Raw genomic sequence first — 15,189 nt, forward strand, 5'->3', positions numbered from 1 at the left:
GCACCAGGGCCGCTTGAGTCTCTCCTTTCCCTCATTCATCATTATCTTCCCCTGGGGATGTGAAGGGCAGGGGAGGGAGTATGAACAGGAAGAAAGGAATGCCGGTTCTGTCTGGTCTTAGTCTGTGTCTCAGTGGGAATGTGCACTTGGAGCAGCTCACGCTCAACATCACCAGTCAGGCTACGCGTCAGGAATTTGTTAGTTCAACAAGCATTTGTTGAATGCTAATCCCTCATCTTTTTTCTCTCCCTCTGGCTTTACCATCTGCCTCTCTGTCCCAGCCAAAATCCCAATATCCCCAAAGCATCTCGAAAGTCAAACAAAGACAACTCCATGAATAACACCATTCTCACCAAGGTCATCATCCTTCAGAGCCAGAGTTCACACCTTAACTGTCTGTTTTCTCCTTCTCATTCCTATTCCCACCCCTTAGAGCAGCAGTTCTCAACTTGTGGTTCAAACGACCAAAGGTTCTAAAGGGCAAAGGACCAAAACCTTGTAGATTAAATGACCCATTCACAGGGGTCGCCTAAGACCATGGGGGAAACACAGATATTTACATTATAATTCATAACAATATCAAAATTACAGTAATGAATTACAGTATCAATGAAAATTATTATGGTGGGGGATGGTCACCACAACATGAGGAACTGAATTGAAGGGTGGAAGCATTAGGAAGGTTGAAGACCACTGCCTTGGAGGTGCAAAAGGGCTTCTGGGAAGACCAGAAACTTCTGAGAACCCAAATTCCTTGACAGTTTCTCATGTCGATGGATGTAGATTCTATGTAGTGATTGTACGAGCTAGATCTTGTCAACTGGGATGCAGGTTCTTGAGGGTAGCCCGCACCTTTAATTACTCAATGTCTAACCTGTGGAAGGCCTCAGAGATGCTTGTTAGTCTGGAAGCAAAGCTCTACTCTATGGCTAGTCTCTCTCCCTACCACCTCAGACACACTGTCCACATACAGTGGCCATTACAGGTTTCATAGGACTTCATTATAACAGTGAGGTCACTGTTGAAATCTATAAAGGCAGGAGTATTTTTTTTTAAACACACTTTGCCAAAGTAATGAATTAACTACATTGGAAACAAACAAACAAACAAACAAACAAAAACAAACAAAAAAATGAAAGGTCAGGTTTCCTCTGGGGGTGGTGGGGTAATGTGTCAAATTTCCATATCATCAACAAGAGTAAGAAATGTAGAAAAAAGTGGTGTTAGAGGAACGAGAGCAAATAGCTTCACTGGGGGCAGAGTGGGCAATGTTCAGTGCCACAGGCAAGCCTAGCATCGCCTCAGACTGAGCACTACGAGGCTACGTGATTTGACAAACATCCATGAGTGATTTGACAAACATCCATGAGTTCTGTGTGGGAGACGTGGGGGGCTTTTTACCTGAACGTTCTGAGGCTACAAATGTGAAGCTAAAATACTTTGTGCAGCTAATTCAGATGGACAGCCAGCAGATCAACAAGGACTTCTGGGAAGTACACAATGCTATCCACCCGTTCTTCATCACTTTTGCACCTTGAATTAAACCAGCCATTTATCCCTGTGTCGAAGGGCTCTCAAAGAATGATGACAGCATTCTGAGATAATCTGTTCTTAAACACGGAACAATGCCCTCTCTCAAAGGTTCCTACTTGTGCGGACTTGAAATGGGAGTTGACAAATGGAAACTCACATTGTGAGCTTCTGATTGTGTATGTATGCACGCATTACCTACGATCAGGGTTTTGTTAGGTAGCCCACATTAACTTTGAACTCCACACCCTCCCACCCCAGCCTTCCCGGTGGTGCCACTAGATCACTGGGGCTATAGCCAAATTATTTTTCAAGTATTCTAGAGAATCTTAGGACCTGTCCTTTCCTTGATTGGCTCCTCATGCCCTTCCTGCCATGCTTTGGGAAGCATAGCTTTTAGTCATTTAGTTGTTTGTTTTTTGGGGACAGAGATTTTCTGTGTAGCCCTGGCTGTCCTAGAACTCCATCTGTACCAGAACTTGTTCTGTAGACTAGGCTGGCCTCAAATCCACAGAGATCCGCCTGCCTCTGCCTCCTGAGTGCTGGGATTAAAGGCACACACCACTATCCAACTTGTCACTTAGTTTTTATGTTGCCCTGCCTTGACTTTTCCAGGGGGATCTTGAGCCCCACAAACAGATGGAAACTCAGGGAAAACTCATGGACCTCATTGGGCTGAAAGTGGAGTCTCTCTCTGGTAGCGGTGTCCTTCCCTACCCGACACACATCCCACTGAATGTGTCACTGTGCCGAGGAGGCTGAATCCTAAAGGTGAATGAGGATAAAATAAATAGAAAGTCCAGAATGATCCTAATTCAAGGGCACACTGACTTTCATACACCTAATTCATGAAGTTTATTTTCTATCTCTCAATTACTTTTCTTGAAAAGAAGCCTGGGCAGAGGCCAACAGTGGAGAAAAGGGATGTCACCAGCCCAAGATCTAGGAATGATCAGCTCCTTATGGTTTTTAGGGACAAAGTGCCAAGATCTTTAAGGAGCTTGGATACCAGAAGAGCAGTTAAGTGTTTTTCTTAAACAGGCCACAGACAGCGTTCTGACTGCATAGAGTCATGGTTCTTAACCTTCCTAATTCTGTCCCTTTAAGTAGATCTTCATGTTGTGGTGACGCCCAACCATTATTTTCATTGCTACTTTATAACTATAATTTTGTTACTGTTTATGAACTGTAATGTAAATATCTGTGTTTTCTGATGGTCTTAGGCGATTTCTATGAGAAAGGCCATTTGATCCACAGGGGTCGCGATCCACAGGTTGAGAAACATTGGGTTAGAGAAATTGGTAGGCGAAAAGTTTGGTAGATGGTTAGAACATTGGCCACACATGCAGGGGCCTTTAAGGTAGATTAGCACACAACAGAAACAAGCAAAACAACAAACTCGGTTTGGCATATACTGGAAACATAGGAAGAAGAATCATGGTGAGTTGTCTAGGTGAGTTCCAGGCTAGGCTGAGTGTCAGAGTGTGGCCCCCTCTCCCAACCTCACCTTATGGAAGACCATCTATTAGAAGAAGCGGGAGTGGGGTGGGGGGGGAGCCAACTTAAAGAGAATCTATCATAAACTTCACTTCTAAAGAAAAGGCCACTCGCACTGCGCGCACAGGACAGCAAGCATCTGCGGGCAGAACGGGTCTGCAGGACCGCGACTCTACCAAGCGGCGGCGGGTCGGCCATCTGCACAGAGCAACTACAACCCGACAGTGTCCAGGGACGTAGCGAGTGCCTCTCCTCCAGTCCTGGGGTCCGCAGGAGCCCCCGTTGTTGCTGCGGTGGCAGGAAGTCCCGGTGAACTACAAATCGAGGCATGCTGGGAACATTCCCTGCTCCTCCCAGGAAATGTCCTTTGTCCAGCCCCACAGGAAGCCCCAGCTAGGAGGCAGTGGGCAGCCAGTCCGAGTGCCAGCCAGCGGCCGCATCGCCGCAGCACCGGGCAGACGCGCGGGCGCCAGGCTTGGGCAGTGCGCTCAGAGCCGCCCGGCGCATCACAGGTAGGAGCGCCGCTGCGGCTGGGCGCGCCAGCTTCGGGGATGGGGAGCTGGGGTCCTGAGCTGATCATCCCGGGGCTGGGGTGTATGCTGTGGCTGAGCTGCCGCGCGAAGCTATCCTTCACACACTGGACTGTGGTCCGCCACTCTGTGGGCTCATGAACCAAGGACGCATGGGGAGCCCTCGTGTCCTATAGCTGGGTTGAGCTCCCTTTGGTCTCTGTAGCGAGGGGCGGGGAGGAGGAGGAGGCTGAGACTGCGCTGCCAGAGCAAGTCGGACCGTCCCACAGACCACCGAAGGGGGCATCAGAGACCCCGGGAGACCAAGCCCAGGGAGGAGCTTGCTAGACCGAAGGTGAAGGGCTTTGTGTGCACCGGCTTAGATCGTGCTCCCTTTGCCTGCTAAGTCAGTGCCCCCCAGCCCCACTGTAAGGAAGGGGGTGAAGGTGGGGACTTTGCGAAGGGCAGCAGGTTCATTTTGGCCCTTGTGAAATGTGTGTCTGTTCCCCGTTCCTCCCATTTGTCTGCCCGACTCGGATTACCGCTTGGGGGCTGCGATCGGACTGGGCTAAAGGTACAATGAAGACCTGCGAATAGAAGGCTGAGCTAGCCAGCTGCTCGTGGCCCAGGAGGGGTCATTGTCTGGTTTTGCTAGAATCCCCAGCCACAAATGTCCACGTTGTCTGGTCATGGGCAGGTGGTGGACAGAGCTGGAGCCTGCAGCTAGAGGGCTTATTGAGGCTCAGGTGGCCTGGGGTGAGGCATATGTTGGCGTTGGGATGCTGAAGAGGAACAGTGAGACAGGGGCCCTGGGTGTACCTTACAGCCAGAGCACACAATAGTAGGCCTCTAGAATGAAACTTTAAGACTTCCCATGATTTAACCGTTTTTCTTCTTCTTCTTCTTCTTCTTCTTCTTCTTCTTCTTCTTCTTCTTCTTCTTCTTCTTCTTCTTCTTCTTCTTCCTTCTTCTCCTTCTTCTCCTTCTTCTCCTTCTTCTCCTTCTTCTCCTTCTTCTCCTTCTTCTCCTTCTTCTCCTTCTTCTCCTTCTCCTTCTCCTTCTCCTCCTCCTCCTCCTCCTCCTCCTCCTCCTCCTCCTCCTCCTCCTCCTCCTCCTCCTCCTCAACGGCCCCCATCCCCCGGCAGTGAATCAGCTACCCCTCCAAATGAGTATGAGACATAATTTAATTTAGTGCTGTAATCCTGCCTGTTGAGTCAGGCTCTGTTGGCTGTCAGCATTCCCATACAGTGGGTCTCTTCCCAAGAGACCGGTGTGGTAAATGCGGCAACGGCTAGCAAGTTCGTGGTCTTTGTGAGCTGCTGTGAACAAATGGGCAAGTTTGAACACAGCTGGAGTGTGACTCCTATAAGAGAATTCACCTGCCTCTGATGCCTTTCTGCTCTTCCATGTATGTACGATTGTGCATCCCTTCTCTTAAGGAAACATAAGGTGATTACTTGATGTATAATATACTTTAAAACCAAAGGAATGCCTCTTGAGTAGGGTGGGGATTACCTAAGGCTCATGGGAGAACAGGATGCTCTAGATCCTGGATAAATGGCTTGTAGGGGGAGGAAGGGTTTTTCACTTTCATTGTTAGTTAGATAAGACATGTGAACTAAGTTAGAATGAACTAACTGGAGTTGTCCAGGCAGTCAGTGTTAGGATGAAATGAAGGAAGAGTGTCTGCATTGGAAAAAGTCCCCAGTTGCACACACTGGCGTGCATGCAAGGAGGTAGGATTTTCAGGGGAGAAATTGACAGCCCAAGAGACAGTGACATGACCGGAGATTGAACCAAGACCATACAGTGAAAGTCAGGCCACTTCCAGGTCGCTCAGGAGAAAAACATGATGGCACTCAAAACCTACTGGAATTAAGGAGTGAGTGACAGGAAGTCAGAAAACTCAAAGGGCGCAGTGAAATTGAAGGGACTGGGTGACCTCACTGGAGGCTGTATGTCTGAAGCTGAAGGATTTGCATAACATTTCCTTTTCCTCCTGCCAAGAGCTCTTCGGATTTCTCCAGAATCTACTTACTTGTCTGCCTAAATTTTAGTGTCTTGGGAAAGGAAGGAGAAATTGTAGAAGTTGGTTCCAAGGAGGACACAGTAAGACAAGCAGAGGGCTTGTCTGCTCCCCAAGGGACAATACAGGAAGCCACAGCAGGGTGCAGGAGCCCAGGTTGCAGCCCTGTGCAGGTGCCCTGGGTGCCATTTGAAGCATTCTCTCTAGGTCATTGCTTTCCCCTTTTCTCTGCGTCTTGGCAGCTTTCTGAGTATACTACATGCTATTTGGGGTTAATGTAGTTGGCAAAGGTTAATAACTTAATTCGGCCTTTAGAGTATACTACATGCTATTTGGGGTTAATGTAGTTGGCAAAGGTTAATAACTTAATTCGGCCTTTAGAGTTCTGTACGTAGCCAGTGCCTGCCCACTTCTCCGTTGTATCTCCATTCTCTACTGGTCCTTGTACCAAACAGCTTTCATCCTAAGAAGGAACACACGTTCTTGAGTGTTGGTTACTCAGGTCAAACCACACCCCTGTAGCACATTCCTGTGCTGCCTCTCATTTTTGTTCCAATTTCTAATTCCCTCATAGGAACCTTTCAAGAATTCCTAGTGGGACTGGGGAGATGGCTCAGAGGTTAAGAGCACTGACTACTCTCCCAGAGGTCCTGAGTTCAATTCCCAGCAACCACATAGCGGCTCACAACCATCAGTAATGGGATTCAATGCCTTCTTCTTGTGTGTCTGAAGACAGGGACGGTGTGCTCATATTCATAAAATAAATAATTCTTAAAAAAAGAATTCCTAGTTAGTTTTAAGCTTTTGCTCGTGGTATTTTGAATTTTGGTGACACCTCTTCCTGTCTGTTATGAGAACTTGTTCATCTTGTTCCCCTTTAAATTATAAACTCCTTGAGGACAATGACTTTTTCTCCCTGATGCTTTATAAGCGGCAGATGCACAAAGGATGGTTAATTTGAAGTTCATAAATAAATAAAAGCAATGAAATAACACACATATCTTGTATTTACTTATCGATCAGGTCTCATGTAGCCCAGGCTAGCTTCTAACTCATTGTGTAGCCAAGGATGGCTGAAAGGCTCCGTGGCTCCCATCCTTCTTGTCTCTATCTCTTGAATGCTGGGATTAGAGGTGTGCTTCAGGACACTTCATTTTATGCCTTACTGGAGATCCAACCTGGGCCAGCATAGTGCAAGCTTGAAACACTTCACCAACGGAGCTACGTCCCCAGCCCACACACAGCTTATTTTATCTCTTACTTAGTTTCTATAGTAAAGCTTTGGAGTCTTTTTCAGACTTGTGAGGACTCATTGAGACAGGGAAAATAAAACCTCTGTTTCATGGCATACCGAAACCTTTCCTTTCTCCTGGTTGAAGAAGACCTACTAAACGTGTCTGTCTCCGTGGCTAGTAAAAGATGTTCGTGAGTACCATGTTAGTGAGCTTCTTTGCCAAGCTGAATGTTTTTAAACTCTTGCAACATATAGAATGGATTCATGTACGTGCATAGTCAAGTGTTTTTATAAGTCTACGTGGGAGAAGGTGATTTTTGTTCTCAGTTGTTAAAGTGTTTAAGTCCTGCTCTTTGCAACTGAGTCAGACACTGAACATGCCTATTCCCTCTTACAGCCTAAACTATCTGTTGGGGTCAAAATATACCACATAAAAGTGCTCAAACTTGATTTACTTCCAATTTAGCTTTTTTTTCCCCTGACAAATAAATGAATATTTTTTCTTGCTTGCTTTTCTGTGATTTCTAGCAGTCACCGCTGTCTGGATACATCATTGAAGACATCAGTGATTACACTATGAAATTTGGGGCTGGGGAAATGCATGCCTTAGTTGGTACAGTGCTTTCTTTGCAGGTACAAGGACATGAATTTGATCCTGAGAATGTGTGTTAAAACAAAACAAAACAAAACCAAAAACCAGGCATGGTGACCTGTGCATGTAATCCCAGTCCTGGGGAGGTAGAGACAGGAGAATCCGTGAAGCCAGCCAGACTAGCATACTTGATAAATTCCAGGTTACTGAGAGATCTGGCAGATAAAAAGGTGGGCAGCACCTGAGTAATGACAGCCAAGACTGTCCTGTGGCCTCCATGGTCACATGTATGCATGTGCACCTGGGTGTGTGTGTGCACTTGCATGTGTACCCCTGTGTGTGCACCTGTATATGTGCACCTGTGTATGTGTACCTGTACATGTACACAGAATAAACTAGAGAGTTTATTTGCATTGCCTTATTTCATCTGACATTATCTCCATTCTAAAAATGAGGAAACCAAAGGTCATAGAGACTTCAAGAAACTTGCCTGGAGCCCCAGATTCCAAACTGGACATGCATTGGAATGTAGCTCTGTTGACCACAGCTTTCAGGGCTGCTTTCTGTGGGCGGGAATTGCCAGGTGGCTGCCTTTTCTGCCTCCACAGACCTCCACATTTGCAGGTTGCCTGCCAGGAATATTGATAGGCTTCTAAAAGCATCCTACTGGTTCTCATTCCGAGAAAATTAGGTTTTTTTTTTTTTTTTTTTTTTAATTAAAAACAAAACAATAATAAACCACATTTTTAAAAAATGCTTTTAATTTCCCATGGCTATTAGTTTGAAAGATCAAATTTAGAATCCTTAGAGCCCTTGGGCACAGAAACGTGCCCAGAATTCTTCTTGTTTTTTGTTTTCTTCCAGCCTATTTAAATTTGTTTTCTCTCCTCTCCAGGCTAAGTCCCTTATCTTCTGGGTAGGTTGGCTTGATTGTGTCAGGCCATCCTTAGGCTGTCCGTCAGCTCTTGCACTGCCTGAGATGCCTGGGTTCTATTGACGTCTTCATGAGAACTTAACAGAGCACACGGCAGGCACTGTGTCCAGATGGTACGTGGTGGACTTTCAGAACTCTGATCATCACGAATTATTGGGCATGGGTAAAATGCAAAAACGGAGGGATGAAACATGTTCATGTCAACAGTTGGCTTCTGTTGTAGAAGGAGGACCAGAAAGCAGTTGATTTTCTTGTTATTGTTCCGGTTTCTTTCAATGGGACTGACAGATCCGGTTGGAAGGATGCAGGGTAGAGCTGTGGTATGCTGTTTTCTGTGTTTGTGTGAACATCAATGATGTGGAAGTTAATGATTTCAGGTGGTGTGGGTGGGGCCCCTGCTTCAGCTGGCGTGTCCACCCTCACTAGATCTTGGAAAGGCCTTTTTACTGTACAGCTAAGGAAACCATCGGGTTCCCTGGGTGCCGGCAGGGCAGGACATAGAAAAGAGAAAGGCTGGCATGAAGAAGCACATCTGATAATATCCCTGTGAGAGTGGAAAGAGTCGAGTTGTGGATGGGCTTGGGCTTTACTTCAGCAAGTAGGGATGGTCGGGCAGTCTCTCCTTTCTTCTTGGGTGGACCTGGCTGTCAGCCGCCATGATTGAACCTGACTTCTGGCAGGCAGCTCATGGGATAGCTGTGCCTAACTACACAACAGGTCAGGTTCTATGCATTCACAGTCTAGGGGTGACCTTTCTTCAAGGAGGTGTATACATGTGGCCTTCTGATACCTTAGTTAGGATCCTACCGTAAAGTACAAGGCAGCAACCGTTCTTCCTGGGCTTATTTCTAAGAAGTGTCCCACTTAGGATTCAGGGCCATGTGCTGTCATGTGGCTAGCACACTTTGCTTGATACTTGATGAGAGACATTACTGAAAAGTGCCTCCTTCCCAGCTAGCATTTTGTTTTTCTATCATACTTGGGAACCTTGGTTTAAAAAAAGCACATTTTCCTCCTGGGCCTTTTTGGTAATCCCTCAGCAGATATTCGTAAAGACTTATGACAGGTGCTTTTAAAAACTGGATAGAAACATAAATCCATTGGACATGATCTCTAGCAACCCAGAACCTAGAAAAATGGTAGCTTATGGTGTGTCTGACACATTGTTATCGATTGAATAGTTATTAAGCACATATTATGTTTCAAATATTTGAAATATTTCTTATTTTAACTATTTAAAATACTACATTTTTATTCTTGCCTAGTATGATGGTACTGCCAACTTTTTATAAGGAAATGTGGGGAAGAGCAAATGCTTATTCACTGTCTGAGCTAGGAAATAATCATACGGCAACTATACATAATTTCTTTTTAAAAATAGACATTTTCAGAGCTTCCCCCCACCACCCCGAGGGATTACCAAAAAGGAGGAAAATGTGACTTTTTTTTTTTTTTTTTTTTTTTTTTTTTTTTTTTTTTTTTTTTTAGCCAAGGTTCCCAAGTATGATGAAAAAACAAAATAGTCAGCAACTGGAAAGGAGAGAATTTCAGGTTTTTAGGTTCACAGGAGAGTTGAGCAGAAGGTACAGAGTCTCCATGTTCCTCCTGCCCCCACTCTTTCACAGCCTCCCCCACTCTCAACATGTACCAGCATGATACATTTGTTACACTTGAGAAGCCACAAGGGAAGCTGGGAAGTGTAGTCCTTTGTTGGAGCAGGTAGTTCTAGGTCCATTGAAGAAGAGGGTCTTCTGGTCACACAGCAACGGGGGGGGGGGGGGGGGGGGGGGGGGGGGGGAGGGAGGGGGGGAGGGAGGGGGAGGGGGCGGGGAGCAGTCTTAACTTAATCAGCTGCAATGGATCATACTGTTGGTGACCTGCGTTCCTGTAGAGACTTGGAAAATAAGAGAGTTGAAAGCATTTGATTTGGTTACAGAGTTAAAACCGAGAGATTTTCTGAGACTGTTGAGTGATATGGAGGGCCGGAGGTGGGGAAGACCGAGTGGGCCAGTGAGAGAAAGTGGGCATAGAGTTGATTCCGGGTGACTGTGACTGGTCCCATTGCCAGGTCTGTTGCACCGAAATGAGGAGCTGAAGTAGCAGGGAGCGACAGAGCATCAGAGGAAGGAGCAGGAGGAAATAGGAGAGAAATATCCCGAATTTTATCTGGTCTGGGGTGAAAGATGATAGTCCCTTTTAGCCAGTTTCTCCACAATGTCTAAAAGATCTTTTTGCAGATGTATCAGAGGCAAATGTAAGGTGAGAGTTTTGGAAGAGCTCACCTGGGACATTTTGTTTGGGTATAGGGTGAGGTTCCATAAGTAAGTCATTTACAAGACAGGGTGAAACCCCACAGGTGAGGGTAATAAGAGGGAAAGAAGTGACCTGGGGAGGAGCCAGGGTAGTAGGGAACCAGGAATCCAAACAGGAGGATGCTTGGGGTTGGCTTTTTCATGGTCCCTGTCTGTAGGCTCCATCTCAAACCGGTTAGGATCTGTTGGTGTGGAAGCCGCATTGTTTGTGGAGGGGATGCGACTCTCATCCCAATGTCAGGTCTAGTCCTTTTTCATCTTGGAGCACTGCAGCAGGTAAGCAGAGCTGGTCCTGAAGCACGGTAAGCTGGCCTGAGCTGGTGAGACTGAGAGGATAATTGATAGAAAGGAAGCTTCAGTCCGGATGCTTCAGTTGTGAGTTCCCCAAATGATGTGCAGAGCGACAGGAAGAGGGATAATATGCATGGCCTGTGGCCCAATAGTCCTCTTGTCGAGGTCATCCCAACTGCCTTGTAGGGGTTTGAGGATGTCTGTATCTCTGAGACTGCTTGAAGGCTGACAGAACGGTGAAGAGGAACAGCACTTAAGAGTACCTCAGAAGAGAGTCCATGCAAAGAGCCATGGTAAAACTTAACAGTTGGCAAAGATCAGAACGTAAGTCGTCGGAAGATATAACTGCAACTTTATGGGGGACATTAAGAAACAAAGTTACATGAGGAAAGCTTTTACATCAAGATTAACAGGAGTTAAATGCAATTGTATAACTGGCTGGACCATGTACCAGTTCTGTACATGTTCTACAGTGTTCTGTAGAAGGAAAAGGTCACTGTAATCAGCTGTTGTTACATCAGACTCCTGCATAAAGGATGCACCTGGAAGCCCTGTAAAAGAACTCAAAGTCAGCATTCAAGGAGTGCATCTGAACAGAATGTGTCTGAGACATGCTCCTTGCTTTTACACATGACGGACTGTGTATTCGTGCTCTAAATATTAACAATACCAGCTATTATTGAGTGAAGAAAAAATGTACCTTAAGTAAAACCAAAATATTTGGCTTGAAACCATTTGATAAGGTAAAAATTTTAAAAACTGGGACTGTTCCCTTAAATGACCATCTATAGTATTTGAAAACATGACAATACAATACATATTTTTCTTAACACCAAGTTGCTATACCTACATTCCAAGAGACAATTTAATTGTAAGTTGTATTTTTCCCAAAGAAATTATTTTTAATTTTCAATGTAAACATCCTCCCAGAGACAGTGACTGCCTTGTGTTCTCTGCAGCAGACGCTTCTTTAGAGCTCTCCTGAGCATCCATTCTCTGCTGCTACCCTAGTCAGTGACAGCAGTGTCAGTAAATGAGAACTTTACAAAGATTTCTAAAATCAACCCTGTTAGCAGCAGAACCATTAAAAATCTCTACCTTTTCATTCCATACAGTCAGCCAACAGATGAAACATTATGGCAGTTGGTCATGTTAGATCTGTAATAAATAATTTACACCACAGACTGAATTAACAAGGTGGGCTAAAGCGAGCTTTCTCCAATGGACGGATGTCTAGGTCACCTCATATGGACAGCAATAAGCCTATTTCTTAACATGATTCTATTTAAAAGATAGGTTGGTTTGTTGTAAAGCAAGATGACCAAATTAAGTGAGCCTTAACAGATACTGACTTTTGGAATTTCTTAGAAAGCATCTACAAACGTCACTGTCAAGGCCTGTATACTCCTTGTAGACTTCAAGTGGTGGACTCTGGCAGCTCTCTATCTTACTACAGGCTGGGGCGGGTCACTGCAACAGGAGGAACTGTATTAAGGGGTGGCAGCATTAGGAAGGCTGAGAACCACTGATATAAATCATCTCCTTCTGAAGGATCTAAAAGCGTGGGCTATCATTTATTAGAGACATTTATTGACTCTACAGACATAAAACCAACTGTCAAATATACCTCTAGAATATTCTGTATAACTTTCCCAAGCTGTGAGTTTGATGACAGAGTATCTGGCATCTTCCTTTAATGAGGGAACATGGATGGTTAGAGTGTAGACCCTGGGATTAGCTTCTGCTAAGAGGAAGAACTGAATGCTAGGGTAAAGGGCCAGGGCCAATTGAACTAGTCCCATGCCAGTCAGAGGCTAGGCTTAGGTACCAAGTTCTTCTGTTTACAGCATCCTTGTAAATCAGTTTACAAGGGGCCATGCATAGGAGGCTTGGAGTTGGCTTTTTCATGGTCCCTGTCTGTAGGCTCCATCTCAAACCGGTTAGGATCTGTTGGTGTGAAAGCCGAATTGTTTGTGGAGGGGATGCAACTCTCATCCCAGTGTCAGGTCTAGTCCTTTTTCATCTTAGAGTACTGCAGCAGGCAAGCAGACCAGCTTGTATTGTTATATTTCAAAATATGAATTGTTATGTTTTCAAATACTAGAAATGGTCATTTAAAAAAACAGTCTCAGACTTTAAAAATTTTACCTTATCAGTTGGTTTCTAACCAAATATTTTGTTTTTACTTAAGATACTGTTTTTCTTTATTCAAAGTTGAGAGTAGAATGAGTGTTACATGCCTCTCTGTGGTTTGAGACATTTCATATGTGGTGCACACTCTAAGACCCTGATCCTTTTACAATGTTACACCGTTGTATATTGGACATAATAATGTAACTATATATTACATTATTAAGAGGCAGCTATAGAGAGATGGTAAGTGTAAAGAAAGGGAGGCTTGGTTGGACCTTAGGCTGGACCAAGTTTCTTCCCTGCCAGTGGCATCACTCATATGGACCAGTGACCTAAATGCCCACAGAGGAAGATGGGATGGGACTCCTTATGGGTTGGAAATGGCTTCTTTAGTCCACAGGAGAAGCTGGGAAATGTCTTCTTTCAAGAAGAAAACTATCTTGGTGTCTGCCTCAACAGTGTTGTAATTGTGGGAGCATTCCAGCCCTTGGGTTTCTTATGTGGAGCTTGTGTTTGTGGGGCAAGGATGTTATTGACAGAGCCATCACCTCAGACCTATTGTTCAGTAGTAAGATTGCTTACTCTGTATTTTGGGTGGTAGTCCTTTATCAGATACATTTTTGCAAATATTTTCTCCAAGTCTATGCTTATCTCATTGTTTTGATATGTCTGTACCTGTGTCAATATTTATATCTGAACATTCACAATCTGTTTTCTTCTCTGGGGGTATGCATGTGACAGATACAAAGCTTGCTTTATCCTAGAAACAGGAGACAAAACCATGAGCCAGTCTTGAAGAAATACCTGTCTCGTGCTTATTTTTTTATTTTTTTAAGTGAGGGTCTGGAAGAATGACTTAGCAATTAAGAGTACTTAGTGTTCTTGCAGAGGAACCTAATTCAATTTATGTTAGCTCACAATGTGACTGCGGGTCCTGGGTATCCAGTACCCTCTTCTGGTCTGAGAGGGTACCATGCAAGCACATGGTGCACACATATTCATGTAGGCAAAATGATCAGACACAGGAGGAGAAGGAGGGAAAGAAGGATAAGGAAGAGGAGGAGGGAGAGGAGGAGGAAGAAGAAGAGGAGGAGGAGGAAGAGGAGAAGCAACAGCAGCAGCAGCAGCAGCAACAATAACAATGTCAAGGGATTGTACACAGCCAGTACATAACTATAGGAACCTTTGTTTTTATTTCTCTACTTCTCAATAGGCACCTGGGTTTATTGATTGAGTTGGTGGTTTGTTGATTATTTCTGGTCACCACTTCCTATGCCCTGTAATTGTTTCTTTAAGAGTGTGTGGTTGCTACCCCGATCACTGCCAACAACATCAGTGAGAATCAGAACCTCTATATCACTGCAGGCACCTCTGGCATTAGAACTTAACCCTAGACCCTTCCGAAAAAGATTTTCGTGGTTGACAGTTAGACACAGGAACGTGAGAAATTAAGGAAATCTATACCTTTCTAATTGTAGTAAGGAAAACAAAACACCTGTCAGAGAATCACTTCCCTTCACATAGACACTCTTAACATTACATGCAGGTGCCTCTTGGTGTTTGCATGGTGTTCCTCCCTCCTCCCGTAGTTCAGTATCTTCTTTACTTTCATTATTACTCTGGAAAGGTTGAGTTTTGGTTGCTTCTTGTGCATTTCCAGATTTGTATGATTGTTTGTCCTATCTGTCATCAGTGAGAGAGAAGCAGTGACTGAGAGGGCTGGGGCGTACTGGGGAGTACTGGAGAGTACTGGGTGATTTCCATGAGCAGCACACACACACACCAGACCGCTTTCATTTTCCTTTCTTCTTTTTCTATTTCCATCTCCTTCCTCTCTCCCTCTTTCCCTCCCTCCCTCTTTCCCTCCCTCCCTTTCTTTTTCCCTTCCCTTCCCTTCCCTTCCCTTCCCTTCCCTTCCCTTCCCTTCCCTTCCCTTCCCTTCCCTTCCCTTCCCTTCCCTTTCTTTTTCTTTTATTTCCTTTTGCACAGGTAGAATAGAGGTCATATCTCTGCTGGGACATCTGATATAAACAAGAAGTGATGATTCTTGACCAAGTGGTACAGTCTTCCTTTTTGAGACAATTGTGTCAGTGTCTGAAGTTAACTACCATTTTGTCATGACTGCCTCAGT

General features: G+C 44.9%; 1 protein-coding gene across 2 annotated transcripts in view; it reads left to right on the forward strand.

Moving 5' to 3' along the window:
• Positions 1–3,390: 3,390 nt before the first annotated feature.
• The window catches only part of Znf697 (zinc finger protein 697), a 34,913-nt gene continuing 23,114 nt past the window's right edge, over positions 3,391–15,189 (forward strand). The window contains exons 1-2 of one of the 2 annotated variants that reach the window (XM_076933010.1): positions 3,434–3,539; positions 8,284–8,435. The gene's annotated coding sequence lies outside the window, so the exon portion shown is untranslated. Of the gene's footprint in view, positions 3,540–8,283; positions 8,436–15,189 lie in introns of both variants that reach the window. The other variant, XM_034501100.2, reaches the window with a different exon arrangement.

Source organism: Arvicanthis niloticus, chromosome 4 (assembly GCF_011762505.2).
Source record: "Arvicanthis niloticus isolate mArvNil1 chromosome 4, mArvNil1.pat.X, whole genome shotgun sequence".
Classification (NCBI taxonomy): domain Eukaryota; kingdom Metazoa; phylum Chordata; class Mammalia; order Rodentia; family Muridae; genus Arvicanthis; species Arvicanthis niloticus.